The sequence below is a fragment of the Lagopus muta genome, chromosome 1 (assembly GCF_023343835.1).
Source record: "Lagopus muta isolate bLagMut1 chromosome 1, bLagMut1 primary, whole genome shotgun sequence".
Classification (NCBI taxonomy): Eukaryota; Metazoa; Chordata; class Aves; order Galliformes; family Phasianidae; genus Lagopus; species Lagopus muta.
Window position 1 is genome coordinate 34432842 of NC_064433.1, and position 13388 is coordinate 34446229.

A 13388-nucleotide genomic window follows, 5' to 3' on the forward strand; every position below is an offset into this window, starting at 1 on the left:
CTGTGCTGCACCTGCATGCTGAGGTGATTCTTCTCATTGCATGATGAGGCTCTTCCCTTTCCTTGTTGCTTTCATTGCCCTTGCTGTCAAGCCCAAACATCTTGCGGCAAGCTGCAGGGTTGTCCTCTGCTTTCCTTGCCCACAGCACAAGTCATGCTAGCCTGCTCTTCAGCTGTGTGCGTGAAACACCTCTTGCTCTGAAGCTGCTGCAGGTTCTGCTCTTCTTTGCCAATAGCCTGCTCAAGCAAAGCAGAGGGATGCTGGAATTCTGAGCTGCTGTGAGGTACGAGCCTAACCTCAAAGCACACATCTTGACCAGGAGGAGTTCATGACCATATGTGTTCATGCCAAAGGAAAGAGATTTTTACCTGGAAGTTCAACAGAAAACCACTGCTACTACACAGTTGGGAAGGAAGTGGGAGGAGAAACACAAAATGGGGGGAAAGGGGAATGAAAATGTAAAGGAGAAATAAGTAGAGGAAAGAAAAAGAAAAGCAAAGCAGAACAGAAAGTTTGTTGTTTGATAAGGAAAATCCCTATCTTTATTTTACTTGTGCTCACTCCGGTCCAAGTGTGGGAGTTGTTGTCAGAATACAATCTCCTGAACTTAAGTGGCTGCAAAGTGCAATAGCAGAAAAATGTACTACTAACCTTTGACTGGAAGAAGAGGTGTGAAAGTTCAGCTGTGGGGCTGGGACACCTCTCCATCTATTGGCTGGTCCAGACAAGATGATTCTGTTAGGGGCAGTGAGCAGAAGCGGTGACATGGACTGATACAGTGCTCCTTCTGTGTGGTATGGAGGATATATTTATCTGTTATGGTCTCAGGTGAAGTGCAAAAGATAAGCTCTGCACCAATTTTCAATCCCGACCAGGACTGGAAGAGGTACGTGGCCCCCATATCCTCACTGGAGGGCATGGAAGTCCTGGCTCCAGCTTTGCCCATCACTAAATGGCAACCTGGGGGATAGCGGGGCTGGGCTGGGTTCCTCAAAGTGATGTTGAAGTTTTACACAACACGTATTTTCAAAAAAATGCCCATAGGGTTGGATCGGGCCACCTTCCATTGAAAGTCCTTGGAAACTTGCTTAGCTCTGCTAGGAAGCCCATGTTGGATACCATCAGTGCATTACAATCCTCCTGATGTGGAGGCAAGAGAGGGAATGCTCTTGGCACAGCTGCTATGTACTTCAGCTAAGGAACCTGGAAACAACACTGAATTTGAGAGACTGAATTGAGAGATTACATCTCTGAGAAGGGCTTGAGATGAGAATGTGAGGAGTTTCACCAGAAGAGAAACAAGGCCTATTTCCATGCAGAAATGGAAAGCTTACCGAATGGTGTCAGCTTTACTAAAGCTGAACGGTGTCAGCTTTACTGACACCAAGGCCTGGGCTGCACAGTACACTGTTGGAAGCCCTGTCAGAGAAAATTGGTTGTTTCATACAGTAATCATAATTAGCATTCTAATGAATTAAAAATATCTCTCTCACTTCCACAATGGAATTTTTTGGATCAATGTGCCTGGCCCTGGAATAACTCAGCCCAAGGCTTCACTGTCAGACGTGCAGAACTGACTCTGCCTCTCACCTCCAGGAGTGATGAAACAGAAATAACACTGTTTTTTGAGAGGGAGGACTGAACCAAAACAGCTTTTTGAAATAGCTGCCAACAATTCAGATATTGATTCTCCAGACAAATGGTTACGAATGAGTGAGTGTGACTACATACTGTGATAGCTGGGCCAATTTCCATGAGTGATGCTCATCAGGAATATAATATTTTGAGAGTAGACAGGGTGCTGATTTACTGGAGGCTGAGGTTAAAGAGATGCCACCCCCACCCATCTCATAACTCCTCAGAGTCATCAGTTTTTTCTGATAGATATATTTAATGGCGTGGTAAGATGGGAGATCTAGCAAAAAGAAAAAACAAAAACAAAAAAAACCTTGAAATAGAAATTTAAGCCAGGCTAATAATGTAGTAACCCAGACCTTATCAATAGCGCTGCACTGCAGTTACATTTGTGCTGCACTGGATGGTCTATCAGAGCCACAAGGAACAAATTCTCCTTTTTAACCAGGGAAGTTCTTACAAGATAAAGAGCTGTCCTGCTTGTAGAAAGCAGTCCTATGTCTCCTCCAGATTGCTGGTGGCACACTGGATTCACAAGTGCAGACCTCCAGAATCTCAGCAGTGACAATTGTGCTACAAAGGCCTTGTGGAGGGACCTGTGTGTCACTGTAGCTTATATCAGCTAGGTTTATCAGCTCAGCTGCTGGCACACACCAGACAGGCTCCTTGGCTCAGCAAGGCTGCTGGAAGCCAGGATCCAGCCAGGATCCCATTGCATGCAGCAACAAGAGCCCAGCCATCCTGCCTGCCATGTGCACTGATTGCTCTGATGGGGGCAGGGGAAATGTTGTTCCTGCACAAGTAAAGTGTGTAAGCATGTATTTCTAAACAGCATTCTATTTATTCATATCTCTGTCTCCACTTCTCCCTCATGCACTACTTGTTATGTTTCCCAATGTACAATGATTACTGTTGGAGCAGCCCTCATAGTGTACTTCCCTCTCATGCCAGGTTTCCAAATGCATTCAATAGGTTTTGTAGTTCTGCACAGGGAGTTGCAATGTAGCTGCTTTCCAGGACAGAGCATCCTACAATAGATTTACTCCTCTGCAGGCTGCTCTCCCCAGTGGCTGGCCAAAGGGTTCTCCATCAGCTGCATGCCAACTTCTCAGAGGGACCTGGCAGGATTTGTGTTTAGAGCGCACTCAGGAAAGCAGAGCTCAGCTCAGGGGAGAAGTCACACAAATCAGCTTCAGTGCCTCCAGGCTGGCTTGCTGATTAGGAACCTGCTTCATTTTTCAGTTGCTGACATCCACAACGACTTTATTTTCTGTCCAAAAATCCCTTCAGGTGTCCCTCTCTAAGAAGCAGATTGCTATATAATGTGTAAGGTCTTCAGAGGTAATATAAGAAAGTGTTCCTGTTATCATTTCCTGCACCTGGCTGCTCTTTGTCTCGTGTTAAACAAGAGCAGAAATGCAACACGGAGCTTAAAGATGGATCTTGAGTCACCAGAGAGAATGTGAAGGCTCTGGTGCAGATTTTAACAGAGTAGCTCTGCCTTTGGGGTGGGTTTGTGCTTTTGTGGGTATACAGAAGAGTTCATGGCTATAAGTCTCATAATGTTTAAAACATACTTCTGGTACAACAACGTCCCAAGCTTAAGGCTGACAGTCTGCAACTATGGATGAGCTCTGTGAATTAACTTCATTCCCCATTCTGAGTGCACGTGAGGAGCTGCTCTCGCGGCAAGTAGCACACTTTAGGCCAGAAAATGGGCTTAGAGCTGCACAGTTTAGCTTCACAAATGCAGATTTGTCATTTATATGTTCCACTGTTTGACTCTTGCTTACAACTATGTCTATCAGCATACAAGTCCCCATCATAAGCTGCCTTGAAATGCGTCCCTGGCAGTCAGCTGGGTATTTCCAATCAGGCCTGATTCTGGAGCTACTTCCACACCCCAAAGGGATTACACCATTACAAATCACCGGGTACCACTTCCAAACAGGATAACTGCTGCATGGCTTCCTCATTTATAAAGATTGAAAAGTCATTTGGGTGAGAATTAGCTTTTTATCATCTGGAAATAAACAAAGTATTATATGGCAATCTAAATATGTCAGAGAAGCAGCGTGCTGACATGAAGCAAGGCAGAAAATGCCAAGAATCTGGGAAGAGTTGTGTGCTGTTTTAAGCTTTGTACAGCTTCTCCTGTGAGTCCTGGAACAACTGGCCCATTTTGCCATATATAAGATGCCTGTGATGTAGTTCTACTTCCTTCTGAGATCTACTGGAAGGCTTTTATCCTTTAGTGTTTCCAAAATACTTTCAGATTCCCAATGGGATGTGTTCCATAAATGTAAAATATGCATTATTCATTCCCTTTTTAAAATAGATTTCTGACTTAAGGATCAAAAGATCATCTTGCAGTAAAATGCAATTGAAACAAACAAGCCAATATTTATGCTTTTCACAAAACCAAACCTGAGGGACCTCATTCTTTTCAGATTTTGCTGATTTTTTACTTTATTTAAGGTCCAGCTAGTGCAGATTTCTCAGAAATCAGCCTGCAATCAATTCCCAATGAGATAGCTACACCAGATATAGATCCACCAGCTCTTTGCCTGAGCAGTTTGCTATCTGGCTTATCTGGAAGCACATTAACCCAGATTATTGCCCTCGGCTGCCTGCAAACAGCTCCTGGCAGGGCCAGACAGGGTGTCTGCACAGTAATCCCAGTGTGCTTTGGCAACTGGCTTGGCAGGGCATCAGCTTGGGTCTGGAAAGGCTGATTCACCATAGCTGAGCCTTGGCTCTGTGTGCTCCACACTAGGTGCAGATCCTTCCTGCACATAGCCCAGGTGTGTGCAGCGGGAACAAGGAATGTAGGTTTGTGCCTAAAGAACCAAGTCACTCCAGAGCTCACTTGGGCATGGGAATAGACAGCTTCTTTCTCTCCTACACACCTTTTTCTCCCAACACCTAATCCCGATTTCTGTCCAACAGGCAACCTGCTCCTTTCTGAGCTACTTGCAGTAGATTCTTTGCTGGTAACTCCATGCAAAAATGCTTTTAGCTATAACTGCAGGTAGAGTTGCAAGCTTGGAGGCAGGTTCATTGGACTCTTTTCCAGTTCTCCAGTGAAGCACTGGAGCAGGTTGCCCAGAGAGGTGGTGGAAGCCCTATCCTTGGAGACATTCAAGGTAAGGCTAAGCGGGGGCTCTGAGCAACCTGGTCTAGCTGTAGGTGTCCCTGTGCATTGAAGGAGAGTTGGACTAGATCACCTTTAAATGTCCCTTCCAACTCAATGATTCCGTGATTCTATAATTCTAATACTCAGCAAGGAGCTGAAGTTTGCAACAGAGAGCACAAAGAATCATAGAATTGTTAAGCTTGGAAGTCCATCCATCAGCCCATCCTCACCTTGCCCACTAAACTATGTCCATCAGTATAATTTCCATGTTTCTTGAATACCTCCAGGGACGGTGACTTCACCACCTCCCTGGGCAGCCTGAGCCAGTGCCTCACCACTCCTTCCAAGAAGAAATTTCTCCTAATATCCAACCTGAATGAAGCAAGCAATTAAAACATCCAAGTCTTCACTAATTGTGTTCTGAGAACTAATAAAACCAAGGTCAGAGAAAAGAGGAAATACGCAGGTCTAAATATTAAAGATTAATCTTAGCTAAATTAGCTGTTTTCTGATGTCTCTGACTGGCAATCTTCTCCTCTGAGCACCCAGGGGCTGGAGGAGGCTGGAGTGTTGAAGCTGCCCAGTGGTAATATCTCTTAGCTGCTCATTTCTGCTTCATGAGATGGCTAATGTACCTTGGATTAAAATAATCCTTCACAAGTGAAAGGGCAGAGGGCTATTTTTTAACTGGCAGAATTGCATTGACTCAGTTTACAGGCTGGTCTCAGCAACAACTATATGTACACAAATTGGAGGGGCCTAAGTGTGACTTGAGAGCAGGAAAAAATGGGAAAGAAACAGTGTGGAGAGTGAGAAGGAGGCAGGAGATGCCATAGGATGGGGAGGCAAGAATTTCTTATGTTGCTGCCAGCCCAAATCAATATATAGTGAGGTGCAAGCTGGTTCAGAGCCACTAACAGGTACCACTGAGAAGTTGAGGACAGATTAGATTGTTGAAGCTGGAAAACAACGCGCTTATTTTATACATTTTAAAAGAGGAAAGGAAAGCTGAGGAAGCCATAGATCTGTCAGCCCAAAGTTAATTTCTGGGGCAAACAGAGAAACAAGCTATCTGTAAACACCAAGAGCCACAATCAGTATGGATTTCTCAAGAACAAAACACGTCAGACTGACCTTATTTTCTTCCCAAAACATGTCAGAAGTTTGATGGAAAAACAGAAAAGCAAAAGATGTTAGATACCATAAGAATAGTCAGGGTTTTGACCCCATATCTCCCCTGGTATTTTTAAAAGCAGACTACAGTAACATGTTCTTTAGCCACTGTAAGGTTGTTGCTCAACCTGCACTCAATAAATAATTATTAGAGGTTTAGTGTCAAGCCAGAAGAGTGGAACAAATGAGGATTCAGAGGTCTGTCCAAGGACCAAGGCATGTTGGTATTTTCTGTAGTGATTGAGATGCTGCAAGCCTGAGAAAGTATGCAAATGGCCAGCTGGTATGTGGCCAGGAGGGGCTGTGAGCACTTTCCTTCAAAGCCCTGCCTTTCAGTGTAAGGTGACAAAGCAGAGAAATGGTGGGTAGGAAGCAATTCTATAAGAAATGCAAAGTCAGATGTGCCAGCAATGGTTTGTACAGAGGTGAGCTGCCTTGGGCTTGCAGGGGTGGCCTCTGGTGACATGCATGTAGCCTGCATGGGGCCATGGGACTCTGGAGCACCCACTCCTTCAGGTGCTATCCTCCCTTGCAGACGTTGTCTGATATCCTACATTTACTTAGCTTAATTCCAGCTTGGAGAATTAAACACTGCATAAAGAATTACATTGTCAAAGCAGGCTGGGAAGAAATGAATCTTTCCAGCCTCATTCAGTTAATCCAAAATAAATAATGTGATATTTTTCAGTCTGTTGCACAAGGAACAGACTATGCCAGCTAATTTCTTCTCCATAATTGAGAAGAAATAGCCAGTTAATGCAGCAGCAAGGGAAATGGAGAGTTCTGACACTGCTGGTGCTCCAGAGGAAAGTCTCTGAAAACTCTGTTTTTGGTGATGCATCTGAAGGCATCCTCCTCCCTTTTAAGTATATCAAAAAGGGTGCATTTCTAAGCAGACATTACAGATTTCATGTGTTACACTGATTGACTGCAGTGAAGAGAAGCAGCCTAGGTGTCAAAGTGAACCAGTTAATCATTGGGGTTAATTAGTGCCCCACAGCTGTGAATGGCCACAGGTGGCACATTACTCTTCTCATTGCACTGAGAAACAAATTGCACACATCACCTGCAGAAAAATATAACTGCTTTTTATTTTCCTTTCACCACTGACTGCAATATAAAAGAAAAATACAGCCTGGCTACAAACGCCCATAGGGCTGGATGTGTCGTCTGCCTTGAGTGGCCCATTCTGCCTGCTAAATAACTGCTCATTTCCTGACTGCTGGTGGCGATCAGTGCTTTCAAAATGGATTTATTTCTCAGGGTCCAGTTACAGGAGCTGTCTGTGCTTGGGTCAACTTACAGGAGCTGTCTGCACTGCCTCCTCTTCCTCTTGATGACTGGAGACAGGCATCAGGAGAGCTGCTGGCACTGCTGCCACAGGGAGGGTGCAGTGCAGGAGGCTGTCCCTGAAACCACCATACAACGTGGACAAGCAAGATCAGGCACTGGTACATCCTTCTGGCATGGTCTGCAGCTGCCTGTTCTCACGGCGCGCACCATGCACAGATCCCAGTGTTGAACATGCTGTGATCTTACACAGGCTTCCCACTTCTAATGCAGGACCATTGCACAGCCCCTCTATTTTCAAGGTGAGGACTATAAACCATGTCTTCTCTGCAGCTGTTTTTGTCCTGTAGTTTGCTGCAGAGCAAACCAATGTTGCCTTCAGATTACAGGTGGAGCCTTTACAAGAGAAAAGGCATTGCCAGGCTGTTACTCCACAGTTCTCCTGAATCAGAAATGGTTCTGTGATAGAAATCAGATCTATGGCCTTCACTTTCCTAGTGTTTACCAGGTTAGAAATGCCATAAGTCCAAGATAATTGCTCTGTGGCCCTGTAATTTGAAGAAATAAAAGATGAAGAATAATGTAGCTGAAACATACACATTTTCAATGGACTGGACTCTTGATGAAGATGAAAGTTGGTAGAATCCGTGAAGAGCTTTCAGCTGCTGCTAGAGATAAACCTCTATGAGAAGGAGCTTTATAAATGCACAGTGTGGATGCACTGGAGGCAGAAACAGAAATGTAGAATAAATCCTGTGCTGATACTTTGCTCACCAGCAGTTTAATATCCCAGCGTGCTCAGTGCTGGTGCTTACACACCCAGCAAAAGCATGCTGGAAGCCATCAGTACTGAAGGAATATGAATCTGTAGGTATCAGTCATACGTGCTCTTGGTTGGTCCTGTTCTTGGGGTCTGGGTTTTGCTGAGCTGCAGTTCACACTAGGCCAAAGAGAGAAGGAGACCTTGAGACCCTCCATGTTACCAGAATTTGAGCTGATCTCATCCTCACCTTAATAGTAACCCACAGCCATCTCCTGTTGTTTCAAGGGCCTGCTCTGGTAGGAGGCTCATCAGAGCTAGAGATGAAGCTTTTCTCTCCCAAGGCACACTCTTAATGTTCATCACAAGAGCACAGAAACACAGCAAATGTTAGCACTTTCATCAGTGCAAGCATGGTCATCACAGTGAGATCAGTGAAAATAAAGAACACGGCTCAGACAAAAACGTTCCATCAGTCTCTTGGCTGCTCCAGTCTTTGCACACTTTCTGAAGGTGTACACTGAGTGATGTACAGCCTTTATGTAGGGTCTATGGTGCTTCAGCTGTGTGGCTGCACAGTGCATCTGCCTGCTGACCAGCAGACGTTGAGCATCAGCAGGGCTGTGGTGTTCATGGCATGGGATTGGCACCAGACTCTGCCCATCCAAAACAAATTCCTTGACTTTAGCACACACAGTGATAAACGATTCAGGTTTGGCATTTCTGTCAGAAGAGGGAGACTGGCCCATATCAGCTTTTAATGCTACCGATATTATGTCTTAGTTTTAGTGAATCTGAGCCCATCGATCTTTATTCGTTCTCTCTCCAAACCTTTGATGATCTTAGTGGTCTTTTCCAACCTTAATGATTCTACAATTTTTCGGTGCTGTCCATCCACTCCCTGTAGCCACCTCCATAAAGCTTTGCCCCACAGGGTGGGTACAGGCTCTGAACACACAGTAGCACTCAGCCAGGAAAATGGCCTTTTGACACGTGTTCCATATTGTTTTATGTGCAACATCACCACAATCTTGAAAAGTTTTCTGATGGCGGTGCTGTTTTTGAAATAAAAAATGATTCATATAAATAAATTAAAAGATATATTTTCAAAGCATTTGTATGTTGCTGTGGTATCTCACATTGCAGCCAAACATAAGGCTTTGCATATTATTTATTTTTGCTACTTCTATGTTGTTTTGTGATTATTACTGATGCATAATGTAAAATTCTGTTGTGATATAATAGCTATAATAGTTAACATATAAGAAAAAAACCCAACTGGTTAATTACAGCTGACTTTTAATATTTAAAAATCATTCTAATCAGCTGCTGCTTAGAATTAATTAAATATTTTAATTTCCATAGCATATTTTCCAATACATAGAGACTCCTGGCTGGATGGCTGCTCTGGGCACATGCCTCAGCTTGGCACTGCTGTGAAGTTGCCAGAATGCACCTGGCTTCTGGGTCCTTCCCAGTGCCCAACAGCATCACTCTTCCTTAGTTATTTACTTGCATTTCAGGCTGAATGCTGTTACCAGCACTAGTTTAGAGAATGGGGAGGGCTCAGCAGGTGCATCCAAGGGAGGTGTGAAGTGCTTTCACAGAATTCAGCACAGCTCTCGGGTCTATTTGAATAATAAACACAAACCGTAGATGAAGGCAGAAGAGAAAGTGAATGCTGGATGCCTGTTCTTGCAGGAAGAACAGATCCAGCAAAAAGCATGAAAGTAGTTCGTGCTTATCTTTGAAAGTCTGATATCTTAAAAATAAACACATTTGATCAAAACCTTGGTAAAAATCCTCACAGTTTTGTTCTCTCCCTTAAAAGTAAGCTGTGTTTTTCAATAAAACAATAAAAAATAACTGTGGCCAACTTTGAGAATTTCACTTACAGTTGTAATTAAGAACTATATTGTTCTAACTCAACATTTGTCCATGTGCAAGCATGTATTTGTTTACATGACTTCAACATGAAGGGTTAAGGTAGAGGAATGAAGCACACAGCCCACAAGGTTTGTTATATTGTGTGCATCACCACCCATGAAAAAGCAGAGACAAACTGGGTTATATTTAAATAATAAGCAAATAGGGAAGGATTGAACAAAGTTGGTCATAAACCTGAGTTCAGAACACAAAACAGCAAAGATCACTGAGGGAAAGGTTTGCAGTGATGCTAGGTCAGGGACCGTGCCTTTTGGCTCATCAGGGAAATGTTCTAGGAAAAGACAGGGGAGATAGATACATTATTTAGTGATCTTTCTTGTCACATGAGAGAAAATGAAGAAAATTTTAGCATTATTTGCGAGACATTAAATTTTTAAGGCACAACTGTGAACCCCAGGGAAATGGAAGACACGGCCACTCTTTACCAAAATATGTTTTCAGTTTCTATAAAGCAACCAATCCGCCTGGAATTTTCTAATGCAGCTGATGGATCATTCATGACATGGAAATAAAATACCTGACTCTCACACCGGATGGCTGGAAGTAGGTTGAGCTCTCACATATTTTTTACTGTACAACTCAAACAAAATTTGTTGGGTACACAGCAGATCTGATCAAAAAGCCACTAATTCAGGTGGTCTTTCCTCATCAGGCAGGTGTCCGTCTGTTAATTCCACTGTTGAATAATCTTCACTATTTCTCAGTAATTGTTAGCAGTCCTACGAAGAAATGCATTGTGAAAAATCTAGAAGCTCTGACAAGGAATAAGAGGTATAGGTTCACTTGCATGTGTTCCTGTGATGACAGTTTCTTTTTTTCTGTTGTTTGTTTGTAGTAAGAACAGATTCTGTCTGTGCAGAAGCTCTGAGGTGCTGGTGAAGGTTCTGGAGCAGAAGTCTTATGGGGAGCAACTGATAGAACTGGGGTTGTTCAGTCTGGAGAAGAGGAAGCTCAGGGGAGACCTTATTGCTCTCTACAAACACCTGAAATGAGGTTGTTACAAGATGAGGGTCATCCCCTTCTTTCAGATAACTGACAGAGCGATAGGGGATGACCTCAAGTTGTGTCAGGGGAGATTTGGGTTGATTGGAAAAAATGTCTTCTCAAAAGGAGTGGTGAGGCATTGGCACAGGCTGCCCAGGGAGGTGGTGGAGTCACCATCCCTGGAGGTGTTCAAGACACATGGAGATGTGGCATTGAGGGACATGGTCTAGAGCAGTCATGGGCATGGGTTGATGGTTGAACTAGATGATCTTATTGGCCTTACCAATCTTGATACTTCTACAATTCTACGACCAGCAGCTCCCAGTGACCCCAGTGTATGCAAGGAAGCGTGTAAGAAATGGGAGGGGAGAGAGATACAGGTTCCCTCATATAACCAGTTATTCCCCATTAGTACCAGTGACTCCAGCCATCCTTGCTGATCTTGCTGTGACCTTGATGATTGTTATTCTCTGGCTTCAGCCAACCATCTTGTGGCAATGAGTTCCTGTGCCCTATGCTCAATATTAAACTAATTTTATTGGCATTTCTTCTTGGGGTAGCACATGGAATGTTTCTCAACTTCCACAATAATAAAATAAATGAAATACCAAGTTGTAGAATATTTTGTCCCAAATAGCTTTTCCAGACAGAGTACAAGGAAAGCTTTCCTGAAAGGTCCCTTGCAGCCATCCCTGCAACAACACCATACTGAGTGCTCACTCTGCCATAACTCAGTGGATTTTCGCCAGTTTGAGCTCTCTGTTTTACCTCAGGTGAAACATTTTGTATGTCTTACCTCTTCAGCTGAAGTTCTTGGCACACAATAACATAGCACAACCAATAGTAGAGCTTAACACTCATTAACTGGCTGACTGGGGGAAATGCTTTGCATATTCCTGATGATCATAAATTACAGCAAAACTGAAAGCAGAAGAATTGAAACAACTAATATGTAAAAGCTGTGCAAAGTTGTGAAGGGTAAAAGGATTTATGAGGTCTAATTTATTTTGAGAGGTCTGTGCTGCTTTGGAAAAATCCTCTGTCAGTGGGGTTAGCTGAGGGAAATGCCCATTCCAAGGAGAGGTGTCTTGTTTGGGGTGTTACAGCTCATCTCCTGCCTATCTCCACTCTTCACTTTAATCCAGCTAAACACATAGAAAAAGGACAGACGAAGACATTAAGCAAATGTTTTTAAAGGACCCTGTTGTAGCCAGAAGACCAGAAGAGGTCTGACCATGTGAGTATTCCCTTGGCTTTCTTCCTGAGGTGGAGCATGCATGCAGAGGCCTAATGTCCTTTCAGTGGGCTCAACATTCAAACTGGGATGTTTCACTTTTGCCTACAGCCTAACCCCATCCCTCAGGCACTATCCAATATAGAGAAAAGGCACTACGAGTGTCAGACAAAACACAAAAATTTTCGCATTTTACTACTTTTACTATTGCCACTGTTATTTCCCCTTTGGCTGCAGGCCTTGGTGTCTCACTTCTGTTTGGCATGGAGATACTTTCCACAAGGAGCTCACTGCAGAGCTGACCTACAGGCAGCAGCACACCCTACTCACACTGTGTGTGGCCTGGCAGAAATACCAGCCTATGCCCAAGGGGCCAGGAGCCGTGGAGCTGCAGGTATGACTGTGCCAAATGAAGGGGTTTGGTGATGTTACAGAAAGGTTTGTAGAAAGTCTTCCCACCTCACATCTGGAACCTGAGACCGAAGATCTTGTGCTGGATTTCATCTGTGAAATTTGGGATGTGGTCTATGGAGGAACCATCTGTATCAGGTGCTAAATCACAGCAAAGAGGTAGAAAAGTTCAGCTGAACTGAAGAAAGCTGCCTCTCTCCCACATGCTTTGACCAGACAGAATCATAGAATCATTGAGGTTGGAAAAGATGAGTTCAACCCTCAGCCCGTGTCCTAGTTTCAGGTGGGACGGAATTGTTTTTTTCAGTGTCTGGTATGGTGCTCTGTTTTGGTTCTAGGAGAAAAAACAATGGTGATGACACACCACTGTTTATAGTTGCTGCTGAGCAGTGTTGCACAGAGCCCAGGTCATTCTCAACAAAGGGCCCAAGGAGTTGAGAGGGAACAGAATTAGGACAGCTGACTTACACAGGCTAACGGGATATTCCATACCATATGACATCAAGTGGAAGGCATTTTAAAGGGGGTGGGAGTTCATCTGGCTCTCTTCTGCTGCTCGTGAGGGCTAGTCAGACTTCAGTGGGGGGGGGTGGTGAGCAATTCCATGTGCATCACTTGTTATACACATTCATACATATATATATAGTCATAATTATTGTCATTTTCTTTTTCTCTATCTCAGTAAATAGTTTTATCCCAACCCATGAGTTCTACTTTTTCTTTTTTTTTCTGATTCACTCTCCCATCCCACTTCCCATCCTGGGATGGGTTAGGTTGTAGACGCTGCAGTGCTGGTTCCTGGGTGCTCCCACGGGATG